Source organism: Bubalus bubalis, chromosome 2, assembly GCF_019923935.1.
Source record: "Bubalus bubalis isolate 160015118507 breed Murrah chromosome 2, NDDB_SH_1, whole genome shotgun sequence".
NCBI lineage: Eukaryota > Metazoa > Chordata > Mammalia > Artiodactyla > Bovidae > Bubalus > Bubalus bubalis.
The window spans coordinates 29153864-29169905 of record NC_059158.1 but is presented as its reverse complement, the minus strand read 5'-3'; positions in this window follow the sequence as shown (position 1 = coordinate 29169905).

The following is a 16042-nucleotide window of genomic DNA, read 5'->3' as shown; positions in this document are numbered from 1 at the left end:
TAGCACATCAGGGAAGTTTCTTTGGACAACCTTAATTTAGAAGGACAGTCAGGACTTACAAAGTGAGGATGAAAAGGCATCATTTCATAAAAGAATCCTCATATTGGCAAAGATACAGAAACTGTAAAACATAGGTAGTCTGGGAAACGCAAGTGTTCCCCTTTCAGTTCAGTCGCTCAGTCTTTGCAACCCCATGAATCGCAGCACTCCAGGCCTCCCTGCCCATCACCAACTCTCAGAGTTCACCCAAACCCATGTCCATCGAGTCGGTGATGCCATCCAACCATCTCATCCTCTGTCATCCCCTTTTCCTCCTGCCCTCAATCTTTCCCAGCATCAGGGTCTTTTCAAATGAGTCAGCTCTTCACATCAGGTGGCCAAAGTACCAGAGTTTCAGCTTCAACATCAGTCCTTACAATGAACACCCAGGACTGATCTCCTTTAGGATGGACTGGTTGCATCTCCTTGCAGTCCAAGGGACTCTCAAGAGTCTTCTCCAACACCACAGTTCAAAAGCATCAATTCTTCAGCACTCAGCTTTCTTTATAGTCCAAATCTCATATCCATACATGACCACTGGAAAAACCATAGCCTTGATTAGACAGACCTTTGTTGGCAAAGTAATGTCTCTGCTTTTGAATATGCTATCTAGGTTGGTCATAACTTTCCTTCCAAGGAGTGTCTTTTAATTTCATGGCTGCAGTCACCATCTGCAGTGATTTTGGAGCCCAGAAAAATAAATTCAGCCACTGTTTCCACTGTTTCCCCATCTATTTGTCATGAAGTGATGGGACCAGATGCCATGATCTTAGTTTTCTGAACGTTGAGCTTTAAGCCAACTTTTGGTCGTAGGTGTGGGTGCTCAGCCACTCAATCATGTCAGACTCTTTGTGACCCCAGGGACTGTAGCCCAACAGGCTCCTCTGTCCATGGAATTTTCCAGGCAAGAATACTGGAGTGGGTAGCCATTCCCTTCTCCAGTGGATCTTCCAGACCCAGATACAGAACTCACATCTCTTGTGTCTCCTTTATTGTCAGGCAAATTCTTTACCACTGGGCCACCTCGGAGCAATAGTTAAAACTTGTGATTGTTGCTTGGTCACATGCATAGAGAATCCTGAATTTTAGGCTAAGGTGACTGGATTTTATGTAGCAGCTAAAAGGGTGGCAGAAAGATATTTGAGCAAAGTGATAAAACAATAAAAGTAGTGTTTCAAGAAGAATTCCAAAGTGATATTTTTGAGAGTATAGCATAAATTGAGGATGGATAACATCTTAACAATTTAGGCAGGGCATTGCCTCTGTTTCTTTAAAGTTTCTTAAACCATGAGTACCTTTGGGATTTTAATGAGAGCTAAAGGTTTGTCTTTAGAGAAAGACTGTTTACACTGAAATATAAAATATTGCAAATAACTAATGAATCTACACTTATACTTAATCCTATACATGAATCTTTAAATACTATGATCTTGAATATTTAGAAATACTCAAAAAAAAAAAAAAAAAGCCATTCTTTGGCCTTTAGGCATCCAGTGCAAACAGGGACATTTTTTTGAGAAAAAAGCTTTCAAGTGCCCCTGGATTTATAACTACTTAACCACCAATATTCATTTTGCCTATGAGAAATTCCACAGAATGCGGATGTAACCAGCATAAGGAAAATAAGAGCTTCCCGCTTCCTCCCTTCTTTGTCTGCAGATTGAAAACTTGCAATTTTTTTAAGAAGTCTGTTGCCACTACCATAAAAAAAGAATGCATGCATAGGAATGAAAATGAAGATAAATTTACTCTTCTTTCCCACTCAAGAATTAATTCCAGGCAAACCACATGGCAGGGTAGAAGTGAAGAATGAGAAAGAACAGGGAAATGCTGCCTCTTTGGGAGGGGGCCCAATAAGACCACCTGTTGTCCTTTACCACATATGAGCATAGTGCCAGGGACTCAGTACTAAGCACCAGCAAAAATCACTCTGTGAGTTCTTCTCTGCAGTTGGGGGAGCAAGTGATGATTCCAGTACCTCTTTCGACCTCAAGTGGTTTTATCCCTCTATATAGACATGAGTCACTGTGAAGCATGGCTCCATTATTTTATTTTAAATGTTATAAAATATCTGATCATTTAGGCAACAGGATATAGAGTTATAAGATCTTTATTACTGAATTACGTTTATAGCTACCAACACAGACAACTGAAAAGGTGAAAATATAGGTCTATAATTCAGCCCACTGCCAGTCCTAATTGCAATAATCAATTTTGAAACTTAAGTTTAACCTCTAGAATTTAAAGAACTACCTACTGAAATAAATGTTCAAATAAAATTCATGACCTATGCTAGAATAGATTTACGTACATCTATTCTACGTACGTATATAGAATCCATACCTTATGTAAAGTGCTTTATAATCACTTTTTATCAGTGCCTCTTAATAAAAGTTCTATATAATAGGTCAGTAATGTGTTCATAATTTTGCAAGTCTAGATGATAAGAGACCTGCCTAGGGTTAGAGTGAACTCTGGTAGCAACTTATAGATCTGGGTTTTCAGGCCCTGACATTCTTTTCTCCCACACCAGCCCACACTGCCTCACTCTGCTGTAAATTATTGATTTGAAACCACTCTGCTACCTTAATAAGCAAGCAGAGTGTTATAAAACTTTATGGATTTACTGATTCTGACCTAGTTTATATTAATAATGCCTTATTTTTTATAACACTTTATCATGTCTAAAGCCATTTTATATAATTTGCTCATTTGAGCCTGACACCCACGCAAGACAGGGACCAGAATCCCTGGTGAGAAGTTCTGCCCAAGATAACTAGTGGCAGAGGTAAGACAAAAGTCTGTTTTGTTTTCATGATTCACTCTCACCATCTCACCATTGCTGCTGCTGCTGCTAAGTCACTTCAGTCGTGTCCGACTCTGTGCAACCCCATAGACGGCAGCCCACCAGGCTTCCCCGTCCCTGGGATTCTCCAGGCAAGAACACTGGAGTGGGTTGCCATTTCCTTCTCCAATGCATGAAAGTGAAAAGTGAAAGTGAAGTCGCTCAGTCATGTCTGACTCTTAGCGACCCCATGGACTGCAGCCCACCAGGCTCCTCCATCCATGGGATTTTCCAGGCGAGAGTACTGGAGTGGGGTGCCATCGCCTTCTCCATCACCATTGCTGGTTTACTCCAAAAACACAGTATGTTGAGTTTATATATATATATATATATATATATATATATATATAATCCAATGGCATGTCTAAAGGACAATAGTGTTACTATTTCAAATGTATTACATCACTTACCAATTGGGTGTGCTTGTTGCTAAAATAAACCATAGTAATGCCCATCTCATAGCACTGTTGGGAGTACCAACATGGTAATGTGTGACAGGTAATGTGTTGGTACCATGTACCATCATGGTAATGTGTGACAGAGTGTTCCTCTGTTGGGTAGAACAGTACCCAACACATAGTAAAATCTCCATAAATTGAAGCAATTATCACAAAAGATAAGAGATTAATTTGATGGGGAAGAAGTACCAAGTTCTACTACATTTAGAAAAGCTAAATAACACACGGCACTCACATTTGTGTTGAGTTTGATTCCCAAACCAGACCTGATGACATGACAAATGTATGTGATTAGTCGTGTCTGACTTTGTGTGATCCCATGGACTATAGCCTGCCAGGGTCCTCTGTCCATGGGATCTTCCAGGCAAGAATACTGAAGAGGGTTGTCATTTCCTCCTCCAGAGGATCTTCCTGATCCAGGGATCAAACCTGTGTCTCTTGCATCTCCTGCATTGGCAGATGGATTCTTTACCACTGTGCCACCTGGGAAGCCCAAACCAGACCCTATCATCCTATAATTTGTTTATGTTATTTAATACATCTGTGTATTCAGTTTCCTCATCTGTGAAATGAGAATAACTATTTCATATGGTTTATATGAGACTAAACATTGAATTAGATAATATATATAAAGCAGATGCACCATGCATGCTGTATAGTACTTATTAAATACACTGCTTTTCTTGTTCTTGTGAGTTATGGGGAAAGACACTTTGACAGACATCTTGGGTGAACCAGAAATCAGACACTGCATCTGCCAGCAACTTTATTTATGACTTCCAAGCCTTCAGAAATGTGAGAAATAAATATCCTATTATTTATAAGCCACCTAGTCTATGGTATTTTGTTATAGCAGCCCAAATAGACTATTTGGAAGTTCTATTCAGAAATGCATATATGTTGAAATTATAATGTTTTCAAGATGAATCAATTCTTTTGTTCTTGTAAAATATCCCTCTTTATTTCTAGTAACATTTTTTGTTAATTTTTTCTGATACTATTATAAGCATTTTAAAGGAAATCAACCCTAAATATTCATTGGAAGGATTGATGCTGAAGCTCCAATACTCTGGCCACCTGATGTGAAGAACCACCTCATTGGAAAAGACCATGATGCTGGGCAAGATTGAAGGCAGGAGGAGAAGGGGGCAGCAGAGGATGAGATATTTGGATAGCATCACCAACTCAGTGGACAAGAATTTGAGCAAATTCCTAGAGGCAACAGAGGGCAGAGGAGCTTATTGTGCTGCGGTCCATGGGGTCACAAACAGTCAGACACAACTAAGCCATTTAACAACAACAACAAACTTTTGTGGCTGCTTGCATGGTATATTTTTGTGTGTTCTTTTATTCTCATCCTATTTGTGTGTTTGAATCTAAAATTTGTCTCTTCTAGACAGAATTATAGTTGGATCTTGATTTTTTAATCAGTGTTACAGTGTTTTTTAATCAGATTGTTTAATCCAATTACAGTTAATATTATTTATATGTTAATATATACCACTACCATTTTCCTTTTATCCCTATATATCAGTTATAAAAAGACATCAAAATGTTCCTCTGATCCTCTTTTATGGTTTTGTTTTGCACTATGTGAATATTTGCTAATGTAAAATTATATTTACTTAACTGGCTTTAAACTATATTTATTTTTGAGTTATTTTCTTAGTGGTTGCTCTAAGGCTTAAAATGTTCATTCGCTTATCACAGTACTTCATATTTATACTAATTTAATTCCAGAGAGACTTAGAAATTTTACTCATATATTAACAACAAAGCTTCTCCTTTTAAAAATGCTATTATTATTGTACATATTGCGTCTATATTTGTTTAGAATTCAAAAACAAACTCTTATTATTACTTTATATAATTGTATACCTTAAAATAGCAGAAAGAAGAAAGCATAGTAATTATACTTATAGAGCTCATTACACTAATTTTCTTATTTTCTTATTTACCTTTTATAGTTCTATGCATTTCCTCTTGTGGATACTTTTTAGTATCATTTCTTTATAATAGACCCTTAAAGCTTTGTTGCCACATTCTTTATGGTTTTATTTTTATCTGTTTTGGGGTTTTTTGAGTTATTTTTTTTATTTTTTAAATTATGAAAATATGATAACACAGTTATAGGAGACTTGGAAAATATAGAAAAATGTTACATATAGCTTCACTACATATTAAAGTTGTTTGTTTTAAGTAGATAAATTAACAGTTTCAGTTAAAGTTTCAATATTAAAATATCAGAAATTAATTGAATGAATGTACAGAGAAGTAGAAGATTATAGTAGACCTTAAAAGCATTATGAACCAATTCAACATAATTAAGACATATAATTTTCACACAACAATAGAATACAAATTCTATTCAAGTTCTCATTGACTATAAACTAGGAGACACTGGACCATATCCAGAGACATAAGACCAGGTGCAGAAATTTCATGGTTTCAAGGTACTTAAATAATACAGTCTCTTTTCTTATCACTGTGGAACTGTGTTACAGATCAATATCAAAAGATATTTGAAAATAACCCATATATTTTCAAACACAGTATGACATTTACCACGGGAGATCTTTGACTAAGGCATTGAAAGCCTCAATAAAGTTAGAAGACTGGAAAAACAGAGAGTGACTGCAGAGAAGAACGCATTTAAATGAGAAATTAATATCAAAGATACCTTTAAAAATCCCATGCAGTTGGAAATTAAGTGTCTGCTTTTAAATGAGGGGTATATCTAAGAAGCCATAACAAGGAAAATTAGAAAATATTAATAATACAATCAAAGTGCAAAGAGAATTTACCAAAATTTGTTCCATGCAACTGGAGCTGCTCAATGCAATTAAATACAATGTGGAATCTTGAATAAGGTATGAAAACAAATAATGGACACTAGCATAAAATTTTGTAAGATTTGAACAAAACCTGTGCTTTAGTTAGTAATACTGTATCACATGTCAATTTCCTGTTTTATTTTACAACATAATATTTCTTTCCATTCTCAGAACTGAATTAGAAGTTTCAAGCCTCATTCAAATTTTTTAATCATTAAGATAATAAACTTTCTTGACTTTCAGCAGTAATTGTGCTTGTGCTTAGTCGCTCAGTTGTGTTCAACTCTTTGTGACCTCATGGACTGTAGCCCGCCAGGCTCTTCTGTCCATGGGATAGAAGGCAAGAATACTGGAGTGGGTTGCCATGCCTCCTCCAGGGGATGTTCCTGTCCCAGGGATCAAACCTGCATCTTCTGCACTGCAGGCAGATGGTGACTGTAGTCATGAAATTAAGAGACACTTACTTCTTGGAAAGAAAGATATGACACACCTAGAAAGCATATTAAAAAGCAGAGATGTCACTTTGCCAACAAAGGTCCCTATAAGCCAAGGCTATGATTTTTCCAGTAGTCATGTATTGATATGAGAGTTGGATGATAAAGAAGGCTGAGCACAGAAGAATTGATACTTTTGCATTGTGGTGCTGGAGAAGACTCTTGAGAGTCCCCTTGGACTGCAAGATCAAACCAGTCAATCCTAAAGGAAATCAACCCCGAATATTCATTGAAAGGTTTGATGCTGAAGCTCCAATACTTTAGCCACCTGATGCAAAGAGCTGACTCATTGGAAAAGACTCTGATGCTGGGAAAGATTGAAGGCAAAAAGAGAAGTGGGCAGCAGAGACTGAGATGGTTAGATAGCATCCCTGACTCAATGGATGTGAAATTTGAGCAAACTCTGGGAGATAGTGCAGGACAGAGGAGCCTGGTGTGCAGCAGTCCATGGGGTTGCAAAGAGTTTTAGCAACGATTTAACAACTAAACAAAAAAAGTTAATGAAGATAGTAATGACACTACTTCTAAGAACATATAAATCCAGTGACCTTTAACTCCTTGACACTAGTCAGACAGGAAACCTCTATGGAACTGAGTACGCACACACATTTAATCTAGCAATATTCCACTATTCTAATATTTGTGAATAACCCAACCTCAAGAATTGTTTTTATTCCTACTTGGCTCAGATGGTAAAGAACCTGCCTGTAATGCAGGAGGCCCAGATTCAATCCCTGGATCTGGAAGATCCCCTGGAAAAGGGAATGTCTACCCACTCCAGTATCCTTGCCTGGAGAATTCCATGGGCAGAGGAGCCTTGTGGGCTACAGTCCATGGAATCAAAAAGAGTTGGACATGACTAAGTAACTAACACTTTCACACACATTCCTATGGATACCTATGATATATAATACAGTTCCTGGCATACAGTAAGTCTGGCAAGAACTGTCAAATTACCAAGTGAATAGAGGAACATTTTTGGCTTATCTTTCTTGAGTTATAGCTTAACAAATGTGTTTAATGATGGCAAATGTCCATTTTTTGATGGCAGTTTTCCCTTTTTGAACAACAAAAACTGTAAGCCAACAACTGTAAGCCAACTTTGGTGCATACTATTAGTAATCAAACTGATAAAAGCAACTTTTGAGCATAAGAAGAAATAGTATAATAAAAAGACTGATTTTTATGCCAATTCTAAAATCTTTTTTAATTAGAATTGCCAGGTACAGTATTTCTTTAGTCATAATTTATAATAATTCTACTAAAAACATATTTAGAAACAGTGTCTCTGTTGCCTGTTTTGTGTGTTGTTGATTTTTCTATTTCAACAACATGGTAAAGACTTACTCTTTTTTCTTTTAAAGTCATCTGTCAATATCTGAATCAAATTAAGAAATGAGGCAAGTGTATTTGAATCACAGTACATTTCAAGTTGCAATTGGACTGTGGTTAATTAGGATCTGAATCCATGGGTCCTGCAACTGGGCAGTGTGTATATATGATTCAATGGAAATTGAGATAAGCACCTCTATTTTTAAAGCTTTATGTCTAATTGGGAAGCCCATTATGACAAACTGAACATTCATTTTAATATGAGCTATTAGTCAATTTTGAACACATATCTTTCTTTCCTACTCTTCACCAAACAAAACATTGGACAAATTTAGAGATCAACCTGTAAGAGAAGCTGAATTCTAGACTACCTAAAGAAAAAGAGCTCAACCAATGAGTTTCACAAACAATAAATATTTGGGATGGTTTACAGACAGTGCTGTCTGCAAGAAGGATGACAGATAAGTGTTCTCTCAAACTGATAAGTATAAGATTTTTCCCTTTCAATCATTTTATGGTTATGTTATTCCAAAAATAATAAGAATCATTAAAACCAGAATATAACCTGGAGAATATTAGTTTTACTCCAAAAGTACTCAATGTTTCACAAGATCATCAAATCATTAGCTCTACATAGCAGAAAGCATATCTTGTTATCTTGTTATTTTCTTTGATTATATGCCACAATTTTGATATAATTACTTACCTGTAGTTGGTACCTAATTAATATTTGCTGAAATGAACATATTAAATTAAAATACTGGGGTGATGGATGAATTTTAATTTGGCAACACTAATATAATATATGATGGTATTTCAATGCTGCTTCTCCTTACAGTCCAGCATTTCTACACAGTGGTCCATAGAACACTTTACACTCCTTCCTCAGAAAATGTTTCCACATTCAAACAAACTATGAAATGTATGTATCTTTTTTAGCTTTGGTTTGACCCAAAATTTCTGATATGTCCTAAAGTGAAAAATCACTTTAACTGATCAAGCGAAGATTTTCCAAAATATTATTTTGATAATGGGGAAACTCTATGTAAGAATTCTTACTGACATTTCACATACATTCTGCAGCATCTCATTTGAGAAAGGCTGTTTAACTACCCATTTCAGAAATACAGGGCTGTGCTATTTAACCTAGCCTTGTGCCATTTAAAAAATCTAGAAGCGTACAAAATTTTTTCTGGCTCATGATTTGCAGAGCATAATCTGGTGTTGTCAAAGCATTCTCCTTCAAAGACTTTAAGCAATGGAATATTCTTGGTTTGGCTGCCCGATGGTAGAAATCACACCACAGATTGCTGTGCTGTATTAAGGCAATTCTGTCTCTCTTCTTCTACTATAGCTAAGGAGACTTGTTGGCTTTTTTCCACATTCTGCTCCCATTCACAGATGAGCATTAGAGAGAATTTGGAAATGGAAGGCCTTTATGTCTGCCATGAACAGGGTCAATTCAGTGTGGCAGCTGTGAGCTGGTGACATAGACTTATATTGACACAACCCACTTTTTTGCTGCAGAATCACAAAGTGAAAGCACCCGGGGCTTTTCTGCCGTTTTCAATAAGATACGAATTTTTCTCTTCCTTGTATTAAGCAGAGATCTGTCATCTTGACTTGTACACTAAATGGTCCATTCTGACTGCCTTGTTTGTGTCCAATCCCAGTCAGAATCCAGAAACATGTGTTAACATTCGGCATGTTTGGGGGCTAGTTGGAAGGGCCTGAGGCAAGACTCCCTGATGCCTGCTGGAGGCTAGTCAATAATCATTAGCCCTTCAAGTGGTAGATGCCCAACATAAACTGTATTTATTTATTTAAAAAAATCTTTAAGCCACAGGGAAAGGCATTTTAGAGAATGCAGTTTCCTAGCAGTTACACGACTGTAATAAGCAGTAATGAGGGGGGTGTGAGGCTGACAGAGGGGGCGCTGTTCTCAATGGAAAGAATGGGAAGTCATTGGAGTAAATTAATTAGGCTATGTACAGCAGTATCACTTAGAATCTTAGCAGTTATTTTCTTTTTTTCCAGAGGCAACCTTCAAAAGTCCATCACACAGGCCAAATAAAGATTTCTTTGCAAAAGGGAATTACCACTATTCAAAATAATGCATCAATATTTTCTATGTACAAAGCACTGAATTGGTTAAATTATAAATTAAATTCAATCACTGACTCTTATGCTTTTACTCTGAGGAGACAAACTGAGAACACTGCAATTAATAAAATTATACACAAAAACAGAGTACTGACTATATTGTAAGTAAGGTATCTTTTATATATATATATATATATATATATATATATATATAATCACAAGATTTTTTTTTATTTCAGTAGTGGAAAGTGAATGCTTATTGAAAACATAGTTTATTAGATAAGAAGTGACATATTTAACTGATTTTTTAAATCCTTTTAAAATATCTCTCTAATTTTGATGCTCAAATCGATGCTACCCCATCTACAAAACAAGGAAGCCCATTAAATGAATTCTGGAGCATCTGTGCACTCATTCACTCTTCAATTAAACAAAAACTCTGTGATTCTCTACCAGGAACCCAGCTCTGTGGCTGGAACATATCTCTTAATATAGAGACCACGGTGCTGTGCTGTGCTAAGTCGCTTTAGTAATCTCCAACTCTTTGCAACCCTATGGACTGTAGCCCACCAGGCTCCTCTCTCCATGGGATTCTCCAGGCAAGAATACTGGAGTGGATTGCAATGCCTTCCTCCAGGGGATCTTCCCAACCCAGGGATTGAACCCTCATCTCTTACGTCTCCTGCATTGGCACGTGGGTTCTTTACCAGTAGTACCACCTGGGTAGCCCTAGAGACCACTACATCCAACCAATAAAGACAGTTAACAATGCAACTCTTGGAGTTATTTTCTCAAAGAGTAGATAAATACTAGGAACCTTAAATTGAAGCCCATTAGTTTATGGAATTTATTAAATTATTCATTTATATAATTTATGCATAATATTGCATCAATTTTAAAACCAAGAATGTCAGTTAGTATGCATTTCTTCTGGTCTGTTTTTTAGGTCCATACTCAGGTGACATTTCCACTTGATGTTCTGCCTAAAAAGCATTCCCTATGGAACTGAGTTTCTCCTTAAGCCTGAGTTGAGAAGCCAACTAAAGGGAAATAAGACAAAAGAAGTGAAGTTAAAAGATTCAAGAAGGCAGGTTACAAGTACTCAGGATATGGGCAGAGCTAGTCAGGATGGCCATTGGGCTGTAGAGCCAAGTACTCCACAAAATAAAGAGCCTTGAGAAGAGCCATCATCTTTCTAACCAGAGTCCACCAAAGGCGTCAACCCTAAAGGTAGAAAACTGGAAGAGAGTTACAAAGTAAGATCAAAACAGGGGTTACCTGAACAAGGGAATGGAACCTGAAGGGAAGGGAGTGGGCAGACCTCATAGGGACTCATTGAGACATTGATGTGAAACTCTCACTTCTTTCTGGTGATGGCACTAGATTACTAAGACTGCTGAGCTGGCAAAAATAAGGAAGGCTAAGTAAGAAATGGAGGTCAATTCTAGGCAAAGGAAGCACAAAACTTGGACTTGAATATTACTTCTAATTTGTACTAAATATTAGAGTATTTAGTATAAGTATGCTACTTTAGGCAAACTGTCTAACTTCTCTTAGAGTTCTAGGTTTCCTTATCTGGAAAATGATGATAATCCACCTTACCTCACTGCCTGTTGTTGTTCAGTCACTCAGTCATGTCTGACTCTTTTTAATCTCATGGACTGCAGCACGCCAGGCTTCCCTGTTCATCACCATCTCCTAGAGCTTGCTCAAACTCATGTTCATTGAGTTCGTGATATCATCCAACCATCTCACCCTCTGTCATCCCCTTCTCCTCCTACCTTCAATCTTTACCAGCATCAGGGTCTTTTCCAATGAGTCAGCTCTTTGTATTATGTAGCCAAAGTATTGGAGCTTCAGCTTCAGCATCAGTCCCTCCAATGAATATTCAGGGTTGATTTCCTTTTGGATTGACTGGTTTGATCTCCTTGCAACCCAAGGGACTCTCAAGAGTCTTCTCCAACACCACAGTTCAAAAGCATCAATTCTTCAGTGCTCAGCATTCTTTATGGTCCAACTCTCACATCCATATGTGACCACTGGAAAAACCATAGCTTTGACTATACGGACCTTTGTTGGCAAAGTAATGCCTCTGCTTTTTAATATGCTTTCTAGGTTTGTCATAGCTTTTCTTCCAAGAAGCAAGCATCTTTTAATTTCACCTCACTGCCTATGCGGTATTAAATAAAATGACGTATGTTAACGTGCAAAACACAGGGATTAGGATATGTAAGTATGCAGTAAATGGTCACCTCGTATTATTAATTTGATACTAGAAGTGGCAAAGTGAGAAAAAAATAACTATTTTAAAGCCCACAGTCAAGTGAGAGCTAAGCATAGCTAAGGATTTCATTCTTCTGCATCTTCTTTTCTCTCCCAGGTTGTGAAAATATGTAATGACGGAGACAGTGCAGTATGGAGACATGTGTGTGGAAAAGCACAGTAGGAGTCACCAGACAGCACAGTGGGTGCTGTATCAGGGAGAGGTGGAGACCTCCCTAAGGTCATGGTAATAAACTACCAGACTATTCAGAATCTCCAAGACCACCATATTTAGGGGTCATTTCAATGCAGTTCCATTGTATTTAAATGACTGATGTTGAACACTTATACCTAAACCTAACGCATAAAGGAAAAATGATTGAGAGATAGATTAAAACCCTCTGTCCTCTATTTGATTCATTTCAACTCTACTTCTTTGGGCAGAAATTCTGCTTTTTCTTGATGGACATTACAGATCTGATGGTCCAGCTTTCTCATTTTCTTTACCCATGTGTGTTTTAAAAGGTATGATAATCAGTCAGGGATTACAGTTATTGGACTTTCTTCCTCTAGCCGAGAGGTTCACATAGATAAAGTGCTCAGTCAATTTTGACTGAATGAATTAATAAAATGAATAAATGAACAGGGGAGTTTGTAGATGGTTGAAACCATCTCATTCTTTTTTATATCATCCTCTATACGGAATCTGACATAAAAATGTGAAAATACTAATTTGAATTACATGATGATTGAATTGCTGTTCATTTTATATTCTGGCACTGATAACATGATTTGATTTCAAGATTCCATAATAAGTTTTCATATTTTTACCACTAAGCTTGAGTTCCTCCCCCAAACATATTTGGATCTATTATGGTCTTTCCTGTTTTGGTGACAGATTCCAAGTATATCGGGACAGTATAATTAGAAACTTCTTCTTTTATAAATGATTACATAATTTTTAAACCAATCAGTGTGTCTAAATTTGAATGAACAGCTCTTCTGCAACCTTAAAAAGTGACTTTTCCCTTTAACTCTTTAAAACACCACATGCACACACACACACACACACACACACACACACGTGCACGCACACACACACACAGACATGTACACACACCATACTACCTGAACTATGGAGCAAGAAGTCATAACCTCAAATCAATGTAGGGCAGTTAAGAGTGCTGATGATACAGATGTAGTTCGCTGATATACTCTCTCACGGAGTATTTTAGGAAAAATAAATTGCAGCACATTCATAATTCAGCATTATTTTCTCAGATTAGAATTGCTTGCCCCATATGTCAGAAAGGGATTTCTAACTGAATAGATTAAAGCAATCAAACCTTTTCTTACGGACACCATACACAAGTCCTGCTGAGAACAAATGAAAGCTACAGCATCAGTCTAGGGGAAAAGAAAACCCTTCCTCAAACTGTTTTCAGAAGTTGGGATGTGGAAGGAGAAAACTAACGATTAAGAATATTTTGCAATCACATCAAAACATACAGCCATGGGTGTATTTAGGAGAATGAGGGGCTTTCTTATTTTACAGTCAAAGTTCCAAAACCCATTATGTTAAATAAAGCAGAGTTTGTTGGGGAGCAATAAAAGTAGAGGCACAAAGGGAAGGTTAATGTTTAAGTAGCACCCAGATGCCCTTTAGAGTGAGGGTGAGGAGAGAGGCTGAGGGAAAGAGCCAGTGACTGCCTTCACGGTAACGCGGATCATCTGTCTCATGGACAAAGATTGGTGCTAGAATTTTTGTTCAAGCCATAAGGGTCTAGGAGACTTCTGCAGGGCTTTCAATATCCACAGATGGAAAAGAACAACTCTCCAACTTTCCATAGTTTCCAGCTATGTTCACATTTTCTGACCTTTCCCCTGGGAATTCTCATTCTACTGTCTGTTTCTTCCTGACGTGGATTCCTTTTCTTTTTCTGCCACTTCTTGCCTCTTCAGTGCTATACCCAAGTAGTTTTTCTCCCTGTGATCCAGACATTCTGTACCAGGTATACCTCTTGCTGAACTGCAACCTCCACCCACCACAGCTCACCTCTCTACTTCTCTCTTTTCCACAAAGAACTGGATTGCTGTGTTGAAGGAATTAAACAATGAAGCAGAAAAGAACGTCTCATTGGAATGTTCCATCCCACTGCTGAGACCCAGTCTTTACATTTTAGCTCTCTCATCTTAAAGTCATTTATGGAAACCTCCTGTGTGTGGATAGGTTCCTACTTTCCTTTGATGTGGGTCAGAATCTCACATTAAACAGGTACATATTCCAAATACTCCTTCTTCTAACCATGTTTAAAGAACCAAATCAGGTAATTGTGCAAATCAGAATGAACACAAGCTAAGATGATAATGCTTTATCCTTATTTGAAGTTATCCAGTCAATACATCATCTTTTATCTCTCACTAGTTTTGCTGTCCTAGTTTCTTCCTCATAGCAATGCAAAAGGACTTTCCTTTCTGACCCTTGGGAGGAAGCCAGAATATTAAAATTGCAGCTCACATTTGTAAATCAGACTTAATCAACCAGATGCACCCACCTTGCACTTTCAATCTGGATTCTGTTGAAATCAGCCAGAACAAGTCTTCAGTCCAGTTCAGTTCAGTTGCTCAGTCGTGTCCAACTTTTTGCAACCCCATGGACTGAAGCATGCCAAGCTTCCTTGTCCATCACGAACTCAGGTCCATCGAGTTAGCGATGCCATCCAACTATTTCATCCTCTGTCATCCCCTTCTCCGCTTGCCTCCAATCTTTCCCAGCATCAGGGTCCTCTCCAATGAACAAGTCTTAGGTGCTTGCAACTAAGGATGTTGAATTGATAAGTGTTTCTCTTCACATTCTCACCAATAGATGTAATAGCTTTTCAAGTTTTATCAATAGGATAGGCAAAAAAAAAAAAAAAAAAATACAGCTCATTATTGGGATAAGTTTTAGCTACCAGACTCCCTAGATTAATTGAATGCTTTTCTTTATTAATTGCTAGCCATTTAAATTTCTTAGGACTGCATTTATTTATTGTCTTTATCTAATAAATTTTACTATAGTCTTTAATATCAGATTTTTTTCCTTACCTATTTTCAGAATATTCTCTATATGTGGATAATACTATATTTAATATTTTTTGGAATTGGTTTTTGATGCCTGTATGAAGAGATACTCCAAATTGCTTTTTAAGAATTACTAAATAATTAATTGTCTCAATAACATTCTAAGATTTATTTCTCCTTTTTTGATATCTTTGTAAGGCTGGACAACTTTTTAAAACAATTCTAGGCCTCAAAATGCTTATCTGTGAGAATATTTACTTAGTATACAGTTCTAAAATTTTATAATTATATTTATTTGACTCAGTATGATCTTATACACAAAGCATGACTATTGAGAAAATAAGAAAAATGAGAGAGTTGCTCATGTTTTATAGTAGTAAGAGTCTGCATTTTGGAACATCATATTTATTATTTCTGCTGATAAAGCACAAAGTCTGGATGACAAAAAGTTGACTATACTAGTACTTGGTCAATGAAAGAATCTAGAAATACAAGAGAAACAAGAGCCTGAAAACGTACACTAACTGCACAGTAGGATAAACGTCTTATAGACCTGAGTTCCTTGTCTGGTACCTGGAGAGAATTATCTAAAGTTTCTCATATGAAATAAAT